General features: G+C 37.4%; 1 long non-coding RNA gene across 1 annotated transcript; it reads left to right on the top strand.

The window, feature by feature from the left end:
* The first annotated feature begins 8933 nt into the window (after positions 1-8933).
* LOC118802385 lies at positions 8934-11007 on the top strand. Its single transcript, XR_005006662.1, has 3 exons — positions 8934-9004; positions 9407-9581; positions 10944-11007. It is a non-coding gene; the product is annotated as an uncharacterized LOC118802385 (long non-coding RNA).
* The last annotated feature ends 1296 nt before the right edge of the window (positions 11008-12303 follow it).

Raw genomic sequence — 12303 nt, 5'->3', positions numbered from 1 at the left:
CTGCCTTTATCTTTTTTATTATGTTGCCTGATGTGTAAGTTGCAAAAAGGTATAGTAAATGCTTATTAATTAGAATGTATTCAAGTATATTTTGTGTGATGAGCTCCTCAGTGATTGCAGATGTGTGTTATAATAAAAGGCCAATACAGTGCATAGGTCTTGTTGAAAATGGAGTGGAATATTGGTGCACAATCAAGGCCTCTTTAACCTTTCAAGTATAGATTTTGAATTGTAATGTCATGCTACTGTACCCATAACCATGCTACATTTCAACATTAAACTGTTAAACATTAGACAAATGTTAAAAGTTGTCTTTCCTAAAATCCACAGTGGCTGAATATTATTCATTTTTATTTTATTTTCTATGAATGAGAATTAACATTTTTAAATAGTTGTTTAAATGCATGTGTGACTTTATGAAAGATTGAATTGTTCAGTAATTTTTTACATGTTGGTAAACATTTTGTAACAGATGCTTTATATTTTAACTTTTCATAGCTTGTTTTGTTATGTCTGCTGAAGAAGTTTCAGGATTTCTGATGCTACAAACTTAAATATTTGCTCAAAAGAAACATATCTTGTTATTAAACACTGCAGCAGACTCAGTAGGCAGAAGCACCAGTGTTGTTTAATCCCACATAGTGCTTTTAAGCTCTTTAATGCCACATATAAAGACTCCCAAGCTGTGTATTTATGTGCTGTACTGTATTGTTTCACTGTGAACAAACAGCTCCTGCTACATCTCCTGATTCTCTTAGTGTCTGTTTCTAGTCTTGCCCTGGTCTTGACTGAGGTGGTCTTCACTACCACACTGGAATAAGCATAAAGACAGGGATGTGGAACTAAACTGAAAACTGAGAGCATTTCTTTTCTCTCAGTTAATGAAGCAACGTCACCATCTAGGTGCTAAAGTGTGGATAAACACCCAGAGGAGATAAACACAGAGCACAGTGAATATGAAGTCCTGTTGATGAAACCATCTGCAGGTCTCAGATTCTTCAGCCATCAAATTATGAACACTCCACCCATGACAAATGATAAATAATATGAAATAAGGATTAAAAGAATACATACAAGAGGATCCATTCATGTCCATCTACTGTATATAGTAAGATAGTAGAAAATTGTCTAAAGTAATATTGTATAGTTCCATCCTTTTGAACTGTTTTGATTATATGTAATTTTCCTACATGTATACAAATCTAATTGGGACTTTTTTATAATTATGTGACCAAATACTAGAAATAATTTAATAAACTTCCTTTTTAACCATATGGTTTAATTAACTTATGGTTAATGAACAATTTATAGTGTCTATGTTGATTGAACTGCAGCTGCAATGCAGCTAGAGTGGGGATCATAGTGCATTGTGAAATGGGCTAATATTCGTAGAATTAGAATAATTAGAATTAGAAATTCGAATAATTTAGAAAGATTTTAGATAGGATCTGATCTGATCCGGCCTGTGTAAAGTCTACATTGACTTTAAAGGGCCATTAACTGACATGCATACTGACCAATTACAGACTATTGTTTTTGTGTGGCATTTGGGGCAGACAATTTATGAAACAGGAATACATGCAAACATGCAAAGATATTTCGCTTATTAGCTTCTAAATGTTTACAGAACATTAGTATTATTTATAATACTATTTCATAGATAAGATAGGTAACTAAGCAGGGATGAGCACCATAGGCACTAATGCAACCCCAGACCATCAGAGATGCAGGCTTTCAAACTGTGCACTGAAAAACAAGCTGGATGGTCCCTCTCCTCTTGCGTCCACAGGACACGGCGTCCATGGTTTCCAAAAAGGATTTCAAATTTTGATTCATCTGACCACAGAAAAGTTTTCCATTTTGCTTCAGTCCATTTCAAATGAGCTTTGGCCCAGAGAAGACGGCATTTTGGGATCGTGTTGACATTTGGCTTCTTCTTTACGTGATACAACTTTATCTTGCATTTGTGGATTGCATTGTGAACTGTGTTCACAGACAGTGATTTCTGAAAGTGTTCTGAAGATCATGCGCATCCAATATTGACCATCAGCCTTTTCCCTTGCTTACAGGGATTTCTCCAGATTCTCTGAATATTTTCATTATAATATGTACTGTAGATGGTGGGATTTCCAAAGTCTTCACATATTTTTACGTTGTGGAACATTTTTGTGAAATTGTTCTACAATTTTTAGACTTAGTTTTTCACAGATTGGTGAACCTCTGCCCATCTTTGCTTGTGAGAGACTCTGCCACTCTAAAATGCTCTTTTTATACTCAGTCATGTGAATTAGTTGCAAATTGCTCCTTCAGCTGTTTTGTATTAGTACCACTTACTTTTCCAGACTTTTGTTGCCCCTGTCCCAACTTTTTTGAGAAGTGTTGCTGCCATCAAGTTCTAAATGAGTTAATGTTTTTCATGATGAAATGGTAAAATGTCTCACTTTCAGCATCTGCTATGTGTTCTATGTTCTATTGTGAATAAAATATTGGTCTATGAGATTTGCAGATCATTGCATTCTGTTTTTATTTACATTTATTTACATTTTACACAGCGTCCCAACTTTTTTGGAATTGGGGTTGTATATTTTTACATGACAGGCATGCCGTAGATCCCTCCATGTGAAAGGGATAATGAAGAGCATTACAGTGCTATACAAGACAGGAAACTATTGTTATAACTTCACACAAGTTATCTAATTACTTTTCTATGAGACATTTTGTCATCATTTGTACATACTGGACTAAACACTTTTGGCTTTTGTCACTATTAGAAAGTTATATTCAATTATTCAGTTCCTTCACATGACTGAATTGGGGGGTTCCTAACTGTTATTCATACAGAACTACTTTCTCAATTCACCATAAATAAATTCACATACACTATGATTTCTGAGCATTGTGCACAGTATCAAGTAACAGAAGTGTTATAAGCATGCAGTTTAAGAGTACATTAAAAGGTACATTATTAATTTCCAGTTCTACTACAAGTACAAGGAGTACAACTAGAGTAAAACTATATCCTACAGTTTCATTAGTTACACTGTATAATTGACAAGGCTGCTCCTAATTCATAGTAACATGATAACTAGCTTTCTTAACAAGGATCATGATTCAAAGGTATAACTAAAATGATGAAATTTCTAACACAATCATTCACCTATAGCGAACACCACCATCTGGTTGAGCCAAAATCACCCTGTTTAGAAGAACTCTCCACATGACCTGAACTAAAACTTTGGCTCCACAAAGTCTGAGGTAGAAGCCATAAAACAGAGGTTTTACAGCTTAAAAGGACGGTACCTTGGGAATCTGGACACTATGGGAGGTTAGCAACCCCCCTTTGCTCCATATGGCATACCAGGCAGAAATAAATCCTTGCCTGGAATCCAGCCACAGTCCTTACCAAACTTTTAACTAAACGTGTGCATTACAAGAAATTAAATTTCTAAAGTGTGCACCAATACAGAATTGCCACCATTCAACTGGGTACATTTCAAGAAATCTGGAGACACCAGGAACAAGGTTGCTATGAGAATCTATAACAAAGTTAGCCTTTTTAGATTTTATTGACAATTTAGTTATGGATCCACAACATCCCCGAGTGGTGAGAATCAGGCACAACACACCAACGCCATAAGGACATGTGCTTATAAAGAACCTAAGAAACTTGTTGCATTATCTGATTAATCATCAACATTTATATAATCTGTAAGCAATACTACTTGTGTTATTAATCTTATTGTTATGTGAATTACCTAAATATTACCTGTATCTTTTCTACTATTAAGTGCTAGAAATATGTAGGATATAACTTTGATAACAGACAGAGACAACCATTTCTTTGTAATGAGTTTGGCCCACTGACAAATATGTATGCTGAATGTGGTTTTCTTTTTTCTTTTCTTTCTTTGTTCCTTTTCTTTTGTTGCCAATTTTATTTCTTCATGCATTGGGTCATATTCAGATATTACCTGTGTTCTTTAACATGTGTTGTGTATCAGGTAACAAAGGTTAAACTCTGTCTTATAAACATGCCTGAATATCCTAGTTGTTCATTCCTTGATTTTGAAATTTAAACCAATTTGATGATATAGGAATGTTTCTTTTTCTTTGTTTAAAACTAACTGAAACAAAGAATGCAGTGATTCTGGGGAAGGTGTTCCTAAAATTATGCACAACCTATCAGAGTTGGAAACACTGAATAGCTAATCAACTGTTAGGTGAGGAGAACCAATCAGTACTCTGGCTCCACCTCCAAAGGGTAGGGCCAACAGCCAAGCAAAACCGTGCACCTCAAATTTCGGAGAGTTCTACGTTCTCAACAAGAAGATAGCTAAGTTTCTAAGTTTGTGCCGGCCTTGGTCAGAAAGACAGGTCAGAAGTATTAGAATGCTAAAATTTCAGATCTGAAACCTTTGTTTGTTTTGTAACTGTTGTCTGTTCGTCTACACACCTTAAGTAAACCACCCTTAGAGAAGGAAGGTGAATGGCTCTCGTCTGGCCAGGAGAAGTCGTTCATGTTTCTGACTTTGCCAAAGGTAGTTAGTTAGTTAAATTAGTATCACCAGCCTCAGAACCCTGATTGCTATCTAAACCTCGCCAGCAGAGTGGGAGCAGTTCTGATGCCACAGAGACCCGGCATCACACCCAGAGCCACGCACTAACTTGTGAGCAGATTGACCATGGAAGGGCTGCCCAAGCTCTACCATCAGGCGGTCATGAGACGCCTCTGCCCAATCACTGATGGAAAGGTGCGTGCCTGGACGGAGACGCAGCATCCACGAACAACGAGGAGACGAATCAACGTGTGAGCTCCAGCCTTTGATCGAGCCGGTCCTGAGACGACCCCGCCTGAAGTCAGCCCCCGACTCCAACGTAAGCTGGTTCCATCAATTTGCAGTCAGGGCCCTGATGCCAATTTATTTAATAAGAGAACGTTTATAGGTATATCCAGCCATATGCTTATTCCCATCCAGACTTAGGTTAATTCTCTAGAGGCTCTCTCATGTGTAAGTTTCGAGCAACTTCTCAAGAACCACACTGCCTCATTAACTGTGAATCACTTTTCCTCACTTTTTTGTCCTTTTGACTTTTATTACTATTATTATTTGTTTTGTTTTTGTTTTATTTTCTGTTGTTTATCATTGAATGTAGTCCAAAAGTAGTTGGATATTTAGCCAATAAATTCCCTTTTACTGAAGCATCCTTGGTGCGAGCGTTTCTCTCTCTTGTCCTGGTCTGTAGACTTCAAATAAATCCGGATTACCCCACACTCTTATCTAAGGTTCTAACAATAATAACATTAAAATTGCAAAACCCGTTACACACCCCTTAAAATGACAGGCTCATTACATACTAAAGCTTATTATTCAGTAACTAAAGGGACTTCAATGTAAACTGGCAGAGCTATTCTTAGCTTATAGACATGTGTAATAAAACTTTGACCATGTAACAGCTTAAATGGGAAAAACTGACATAGTATAAAAGATGAAGTCCTTACTGCTAATGAATCAAGAGTTTTTATGAATCAGAAGGGAGCATCACTTTAGACGGCTGTATGTGATATTAACAAAATATTATTCTGTGTGGAACCAAAAGTCAGTAAGTCACAAGAAATCCATGTGTATCGTGAGTTATTCATAAAAAGGGCAGTTCAGATGATGTAAAAGGTGGGGTTTATGAACTACAGCACTGCTTATTTCAGTCACATGGTGGCACAGTTAGTCCCTTATAAAATAATGATTAAACCCACAATTTCATATCTTAATGGTGTGGTAAAGCAGAAGGAGAGTAGAGCAGGGTGTAAACCTGACATATTTTGTTAAAAATTTAGCCCATGTACAGTTTAGCCCATGAGTGGGTTCACTGTAACAGACAGAAGGTCAGTTTAACACTTGCTAGAAAAGTCTTTTAAGTGAATTAGTGTGAACAAACTTATTTCAATACAATTCAATGTTGTAAGAAACAAATATATTTTCCAACCAAACTGCATTATATATTGTCCATCTATAAGACAGGCAGATAGATCAATTATTAGATACACACATCAAATTATATATAAACACTGATATGAGACTGTGTGTCAAATAATGACAAACATCACACTTCAGTTAGGTATGGAACATTTTTTTCTGAATAACTACAGCTTTACCAGCTGTTAATGTCAATTTCAGTATTATATTTATTTAAAACCGAAATACTGTTATCTGAAAGATACTAATAAAGCAAAAGAAAGGTCCTGTTTTCAGATGTTGCTCTTTTTCATCTTAAAATCTGTGTAAACATATGGAACAAAATTTACTTCATTTGTCTTTGTTTACTAAAGGTGGCTTAGTTGTATCTGTGTATAACAGCATGGAGGCAGTACTTAAGCCCTGCTAGTGCTTACTGTGAGCTTGTCTGCTGCTTCAAAATAGTGTTACGTTGAAGGGAAGATGATGATATAAGGTAATATAAATAATATAAGTAATATAAGGTTGGACTCTGTGATTTACACAAAGAGCTCAGTAACTGAAAAAATGTGTTGAAAAATAATATTTACATGCCTTGAAAACACTCTTTGGCGCAGATCTCTTCAAAACACTGACCAATCACTCTGAATTTTGGTGGGAGACTGAGACTGGTACATGTGGTAATGTGTCCAGAAGCACATGCTACTTGACCTTGTATAACAGCATAAAGGTCAGTGTTAAATTGTGCCCTGTGTTAGATTGTTCCCCTATAATTTCCACTAGAGAAAGAGAGTGGTTTAATATGGTTGCAATCAAAAAGTAACAGTGCAGTGCAGTGAAACAATCCGGGGTCTTCAGAGTCTTTTTTCATGGCCCTGCAGTTGCTTACGACTTCTGACCCCTGGAGGGAGAGTTTCCATGGTGACAGGAAGGAAAAGAGGGAGAGACAGACAGGGATTTCCAAAGTGATAAAACTTAGTTTGTTTCCTGATTTTCAATTTGATAAGACAGCAAGTTTCCCGACAGGCCAGTGCCAGATTTGGATGCTACCTGGAACTTTGGTGGGAAGTCAACTTTGTTCCAAAAGGGATGTATTTAGTTCAGTTCCTGAATGAAGCAGATAGCTAAGTCTGCTACAGTCCAATGTAGCAATGTAACTTTTGGAAGAACAGATACAGAATCAGCACCGAAAGTCAACTGAATATAAACCAACACACACATTTTTATTACTAAATGACAATATTTCGATCTGCCCAGTTAAGACGTCATGGGAGGAAGAAACCTGATTCTCAACCAGCAGCGAGCAAGTTTTATTTTAAATGAAAAATGTAGTGCAGTGCTCAAACCCAGATTACCTGTGGGCCACTAGCCAGGTGGTCTTCTTGAAGAGGGTCAATAGAAAAATTTGTTTATCATCTGAGTCTGAATTTTAACTTCATATGGTAACTAATGGTTTCTGCTTTTGCTACTCTAAGATTTCATGACATTTTGGGCCGATTAACAACAAACCTCCTGGGGGACCATGCCCCAGACCCCACCACCCCCCAGTAAAGGCTCAACCTCACATCCAAAAATTTCTAGTGAAACTGCTTAAACCAAACTACCTTTATTTTGACTTGGGAATACATTCAGGATGATTAATTTGCAGTGCTGCTAAGCGTAAATGTCACACATCCTCCCAGCTCTGGGATTTGGTAAGACTCCATTTCCAAGAACTCTCTGGGAGACCACATGACCCATGAATTTCCACAATCCACCAATCATAATTACAGTTCACCTGAATACTAACCTGTTTTACCTGATATGTATGTCATGTGACTAGATTTAGCTTAGTATATAAGCCCGGTTTAGGTTTAGTTTAGTTTTTTTGTGAGGTATTGCTTCTCTCCATAGAGTTTCTGAGTGTTTCTGTCTGTTATATTGCCTTTGTGTTTTTTCTGAATGTATTTTTGGACTTCTTGACTTTGCCTTTTTGTCTTTGTCATTTTGGATCTGGTTGGCTCTGTCCTGTTACAGTAACAGTAAAGATAATGCAGTGACACTACCAGGGAATGAAAAACGTATAAATGAAAGTATAAAAGTACCAATGAAGTGTAATCAACTAATACAAGTACATCTATCAACACTTTAACCTCACACACACACACACACACACACACACACAAAATCTAAACACCCTGGACAGGCTACCAGTCACAGGGCAGGCATACAGACATGCAGACGTACACACATCCAGGGGCAATTTAGGTTCTCCATTTTGGGAGGAAACCCACACAGACACGGGGAAAACAACTCCACACAGAAAGGACCCCCCGGCTGAGAAACTGAGCCCAGGCCCTTCTTGCTGTGCGCTACCCACTGCGCCACAGTGCTGCCCCAAAACTTAAATGAGCAATTAAATTTAGGATAAAGCTAAAAAATAATAAGAAAAGATAAAATTGTAGCTAGAACCAAGTAGAATAATAAGCAACTAAGAGCAATTTAAATGATTACATTTTAAGTATTAAAACAAATCAAACAAATTAAATAAGAACCAAGAACTTAGATCAAATTAGGTTGCAGACTGACTTTGCAGGTGATATGCTATATACTATATGAGTCTTGTAGATAAACAGAGGACAGTGTCTTTCAGAGTTCATTCAGAGTAGTGATATTCAGAGAGTCAAAATTGAAGACAACATTGAAGGTTAAATTTAGTTCTTCTTTGCATTTAAAAATGAATGCATGCTTGTAGAGACCAGATTGCACTGTATTGAAGGAGCACTGTAAGTTTTTCATTGCTGTGTGATTCAGCAGAACATGTGTATAAAGTGCACTTTATCAGAGACAGCAGTACAACTAATATCACACACAAACACTTTTGCAGAGTGACGTATAATTTAACTGGCTTATGCAGTAGACAAACCCTGCTTCATCTGAACAAGCACTCTGCTGTCCTTACCAGGAATAATGGGGCTGGGTGGGACCACTTCCTGATGACCTATTTGAAGGCAGACTGGTTGGTGGTGTGTAACTTAGCGCTGATGCCAAAGCTGATTTTTCACACTCAAAGTGTAGGTTCTCATCCTTTGTTGTCTGCTATTGTGCTCTGTACAGCGTGAATTAGAAATGTCACTGCAGCAGATTCTAAAGACAGCTAAGCTAAATTTGTCCACAGAGAATGGAGTTTTGATGTTAATCTTAATTGGCCTTGTTGTTGTAGAACACTTTGTCGAGAGAGACTTTGAGTGCATTTGTCAAGACATCTTTAGAGGATTCTTTTTCTTTTTCTACCTAGCGATACCTGCCTTTGTCATTTTCACTGTCACATTTTGCGTTATGCGTGAGCTGGGAAGGCAGAGAGCTAAAGAAGATACTAAAAAGCAGGAATCTAATGAGAAGCAGACATCTGCTGGGGGAGCTCAAAATCAGGAATCTAATCCATGTTCACTTGCTCTGCTGTGTTGTATTCCAAGTTTCTTCTGGATACTCTTGTTCTTCATTGACGGAAGATATATGGCGTGTCTGGCTACTACACTGAAGGGAGACTATGCTGACAGCAAACCACATCCTCCATGGGAATGGTGTGACACAAACCGAACACTGACTGCTGACCAGTGGCATGCACAGAAAGCATATATCTGGTCTAGGGTAAGCTGTTTACAGTCAAATGTAGTTGATCATGATGTGAAATGTTCTGGCTGTATAATGTAGAACCATCCTTTTCAAAACTTTCATCTACAGATTTGTATTGTTTTCTGCAGCCTCAGTTCTAGATTACTTTGACAGAAACAATTTTCAAAGTTATACACTCTTAAAAACAACTTTGAGAAAAGCTACTGACTTAGCAGCAATTTCAGTTGTTTTGTTATAACCAAACTGACCGTTTAGCAGAAACACTGAACACATTCATGATTAGGAAAACTAAAGCATGTAAAGTACATCCTAACCTCGATGTATAAAATGTACATGTGTTTGAAAACAACATCGGAAGGAAAAATTATAGACAATAGGCAAAAATCAACCGACAGAAATAAACAAAAAGTCAACTCACTAGGAATTCTGGGTGACTCCACCCCCGTACTCTCTCACCACTTGTCTTTTTGAACGTGTTCTTTTCACAAAATAAGTACACTTAAATTTTCAACCACACAGTACAAACAACTTGCCTGAATTGAGTGATAACAACTAATTGCAAGAAAGTAATTATAACTTGATTATTTAAGCACAAATAACATCAGGGCTTTCGGTGTGGAGGAGAATGTTACTCTTTCCAGAAACAGACTGCTTTGACTGTTTTAACAAAGTTGAATGCCTCAACATTTTGCCTATTATTGCCAATAATATCCCTTAAAATCTTTTCAGAAGTTCTTTGTCTAGAGAGTCTGTGAGCTAAAAATGCGAGGATTTTGATGGTAGTTCATTCTTTTGCTTTTTATTGAGAAAAAACAAATGCTTGTCATAAGGTAGCCATGTTTGTTTATTGATTGTCTGTCCTCTTGGATTCATGCTGAGTGGTAAAATAAGCAAGACATGCTTTAATATTAATTTCAAACTGTTGTTGCCATATGAAGGCTAAAGCAGAGCGCAAATAGCAAGTTTTGCAGTGGATTTTGGGTGGCGTTTGGAGCTGGATTGCAGGCTGAAGGATGGTCACAGGTGGATGAAATCACTCTGGTTTTTGAGGGCAGAGTCTGATGAGACTATTTTAACCCTTTGTTGGAATATCAAGGCTAATAGCAGAGCAATAATATAAGGAGTCTATGTGTTTTTTTCAGTTGGATTACTCACCAATGTTGCCGTCACATCTCAATGATGTCATGCTGGCCACTAGCAAGGGCAGGGTATGGTCTGCTGAGTGTTCTGATGTGTGCACCATATCTGTAGCTTAAACTGTGCTGAAGTTGTGAAGACTAGAAGGCAGCTATGCATGTTGCTTCAAGTTCAAGGATTAAACTGAGATAAACAGTTATTCAGACTTCTACAGAGCAGATCTGTGTTTGCTTGTTCCAGTTGGTGGGTTTTATTGTCCTCTGGTTATGCTCAGCTGGAATACTGTGGATTGAATATCGTGGAGCCTCCAGTGTACAGGTCAGTAGTGCATCTGCAGTAGTGAACAACTAGATATTCTCATGACCAAACTATTCTCTTTACAGCCATCATTAAACTCTGTTCATAGATGAACTACAGATAAACTACAGTAACAAATCATAATGCTGGCATTATTTTGACTAATGAAGCAGCAAACGCTGGTTTATTCATTTAAAAAGCACAGATCGAGCAGAAAAATGCTGCTACACAGGTAAGCAGGAGAAAGCAGACACCTACACAAGTAAATTTAGCCATCATGAAGCTGTCTTCATAGATAAACTACAGATAAACTGCAGTAACAAATCAGCTGTGAGAGTCTGATCACACTGTAATCAATAATCAGTAAAGCTCGCTGTGATAAACTGCTCTGCTGAACAGACCAGAGAGAACACTGATCAAAACCTTAATTTTTGCTTAGTGAGGCAGTAAACACTTCTATACATTAGATAAATGCAGTTAACATCTACACTGATATACGCTGCAGTGGTGAGCAACTAAATATTCTTATGATCAAACTGTTCTCTTCACAGACCACAGCAGAGCAGGACACTGACAAGAGGCAGGTAAGCAGGAGACAGCAGACACCTACACATGTAAATTAATCCATCATCAAACACTGTTCATAGATAAACTACAGTAACAAATCAGCTGTGAGAGTCTGATCACACTGTAATCAATAATCAGTAAAGCTCACTGTGATAAACTGACGCTGATCAAAACCTTAACACTGATTTTTGAATAATGAAGCAGCAAACATTGGTTTTGAAACACATCTACATCAGTGTAGTACAGCACTGCAGTGGAGAACAACTAGACATCCTCATGATCAAACTGTTCTCTTCACAGGCCGAGGGAATAGTCTGAAACGACTCCACTGCAGGACACTGCCAGTACAGAGGAAAGCAGAAAATAGCAGACATGTACACATGTAAATTTAGACGCTGAGCTGTCATCAAAGTCTGCACAGCTTTTTTAGAATGAAGAGCTAACAAGAAAGCATCAGCTCATCACTGTAAAGGTTTATCCTCTTTAAACTCTTTTTATGCTTTTTATAAACAGATTTTTTTTTTGCATCATTCATGCATTCTTTTGTTGATGTAAATTCCTGTGGGAAATTTGAGTGAGTAAGAATCATTATTGCATTAATTTTTAAACATAACCATTGTATGGTGTTGATGTGTTTGTTACTCAGTGGTCTGGTGGACCCTCCACATTATTGTTTTTATAAATCAATACAGCCATAACAATTTATGTAAAAATACCAGATGTTTCAAATATCACC

The sequence above is a fragment of the Colossoma macropomum genome, unplaced genomic scaffold (assembly GCF_904425465.1).
Source record: "Colossoma macropomum unplaced genomic scaffold, Colossoma_macropomum, whole genome shotgun sequence".
Lineage (NCBI taxonomy): Eukaryota > Metazoa > Chordata > Actinopteri > Characiformes > Serrasalmidae > Colossoma > Colossoma macropomum.
This window is presented reverse-complemented; position numbering and strand designations above follow the sequence as displayed.